General features: G+C 44.9%; 1 pseudogene; it reads left to right on the top strand.

Moving 5' to 3' along the window:
* The first annotated feature begins 716 nt into the window (after positions 1-716).
* LOC148019043 (uncharacterized) lies at positions 717-2,107 on the top strand (annotated as a pseudogene).
* Positions 2,108-2,598: the final 491 nt, after the last annotated feature.

Here is a 2,598-nt window from a genome sequence, read left to right as displayed (position 1 = left end):
TCAAGGAGGGGGGCGTTTTGACAGTCACGACCACAGGGGGGATGTCTGTCCCAACGGAGGGAGGGGGTGGTCTTTATAAGGTGGGGGGAGGACGGCGCCTCCCGCCACCTGGGGGGGCTACATGCCCCCCCCTATCATGTACTTTACTCTCTCTCTCTCTCTCTCTCTCTCTCTCTCTCTCTCTGGCAGGGGGAGAGAGAGGGAGAGATAAAAAAATTCAAAAAAAAAACAATCTAAGGGGAGGTTTCTATGGGGGGAGGCACGGTGTCGTGTTGCTGCGCATCCGAGTCGTATACACCTCCATTTCTTTTGTTGTGCATTTGTGTTAATTTCTGCGTGTGATTCATTGTTTGTGTGATGCATTTTAGTAATCCGCAGCCAATGTATATGTCCCCTTAATGCATTGCACACTGATTATGTTCTGGAGTTACTATCTGAAGATGAGAAGACTGACCTCAAACCACTCCAACCATGTTTTGACGGTGCCATGAATATGTATTTGCAATTGAAGTGCTATAAAGAAGTGGAGTCATGGCTTCGACAAATTCTTCCCTCATAGCGGTCATTGGAGACGAGGACACCGTGACCGGCTTCATTCTAGCAGGAGTTGGCCACGTTGACATTAGGAGGAAGACCAACTAACTGATTGTGGATAACAAGACTACGGTGAAAACAATCGAAGACACCTTTAAGGAGTTCACAGCCATATTGCAAATATGATACGGTTCCTGTCGACAGTTACAACAGGCCAGTGCCTGCCATTCTGGAGATACCTTCCAAAGAGCATCCATGCTGCTCAGGACTCAATTTTGGCACGTGTGAAGCACATGTTCTCTAGTGATCCAAAAGGCAAGAAGTTCTAAAGAAAAAAAAGCTAGCCTATTCTGGGAGGGGGATATTTTTGAAAAGGCAAAAATGGCGGGCTGCGCCTGGATTGGAGAGGGGAAGAGCTGAAATCGTGAAGGGGGAGCTGAATGGGCACGGAATTTTCTGGGGGGCACAGGTGGGATCGCTCCATTCAGGGATTGGAGTCTTCTCGGATCAGAAAAGAATCTGATTGTAAGGGAAGAAGCTTGTCGTACTGGTCTTCTATTTGGTGGATTTACTGGAGGTTATCATGCAATGCATTGCATCCTGCGAAGATTGAGAAACAAAGAGACTCCATCAAATGAGCTTATTGCAGGCTTGCACAGTGTGTGGACAATTCAGCAAATTCAATAAATCAAGTTTCATCTGTGGGGCAGTCACTGGAGACATGGCGACACCTTGTTATTTGCTATTGCATGTGCTCAGGTTATGTATGCATATGTAATGCGGCCTGTGACTTTGCCTGAGTCGTATCTAGAATTTATTGTCAAAACTGGGCCTATTGCAAAGCCTGTGCTGAAGGCTGTCCGTGAAAGCTGTTGAAGGGAACCTGTTGATGTAGTAGCTTTGTCTGACTTTGTTTCTAGCAAGACTGGTGGTGCCCCCTTTGAGCTGCGGCCTGATTGTGCACTTATTCCTTGCTCAGCTATACACCCAGAGACATTGTCTTGTATGGGACAATCAAGTAAAGCAGCCCGTGCCACCTTCAAGAAAACATTTCCACTTTACATGTCACTCACCTTTGTACCTTTTGTTGTCTTGAATCTACAAAAGTTTATGCAAGTCCCTGTACATACATTTTGGACGGCTTTCAAAGGAGCAGTTCGTTCTACATGCTTCATCTCTGTATTTGTGGGAATTTATCAAAGTTATATATGTCTACAAAGGAAGGTGGTTACCAAGGACCACAAATTGGTCTACTGGTTTGATGGAGCTCTGGCTTCCTTGTCTGTTCTACTGGAGAAGAAGAGTCGGAGAGCAGAATTGGCACTCTAAGTACTTCCACGTGCAGCAGACTCTCTGTGGTATATTTTGGTGAACAGGCATTTGTTACCAGATATCAGGCATGCTGAAGTGGCCCTTTTCTGTCTTTGCATGGGAGGTATTATGTACTTTCATGAGCATGAGCCAGACACTACAAAGCAGAACCTTAATTCTTTGAATGCTGCATGACATTGAGAAAGGTCTTTCCTTGGAAAGTAAATCTGAAAGTGCAACCAACTTCCATGTTGCAAGTATCCCAAAGGCTCTGTTTAGGCTGAAATTTCAGTAACCCAGTTCCCATTCTCAGCAATCCTCTCGACAGAGTTTTCATCTTCAAACATGGCATACTACAGCTGAACGACCACGTGCAAGTCTTTACTTGGTGCTGTACTTGTTGAAATACCAAAACTATTCATGACAGCATATCAAGAACATGGGTTTGATCAATTTCTTTGTTGTAACTCTACGATTATGACAAGGAATATAGTGAACTTTGACATCCAATATTTGAGTTCTTCTTGTTAGCCTCATTTCTTGCTGTACCTTGAACCCCGTGTTCTGCAGCCCTTGCGCGAAATCTACGACATTTCTGGTGAACCCGACGTGAAAGTGCTGCGTCATCAGTAAGATGGGAGACTCGCAAGAAGAGATGACAGATGATAATGTCATGAAGAACCTGTTTCAGTCATTTACCATGTATATGCAGCAACAAGCTCATGCAAAACGTGACAGTGATGCTATGGATGC

Source organism: Lygodium microphyllum, chromosome 20, assembly GCF_053477565.2.
Source record: "Lygodium microphyllum isolate KBCC chromosome 20, Lygodium_microphyllum_v1.1.10, whole genome shotgun sequence".
Lineage (NCBI taxonomy): Eukaryota > Viridiplantae > Streptophyta > Polypodiopsida > Schizaeales > Lygodiaceae > Lygodium > Lygodium microphyllum.
This window is presented reverse-complemented; position numbering and strand designations above follow the sequence as displayed.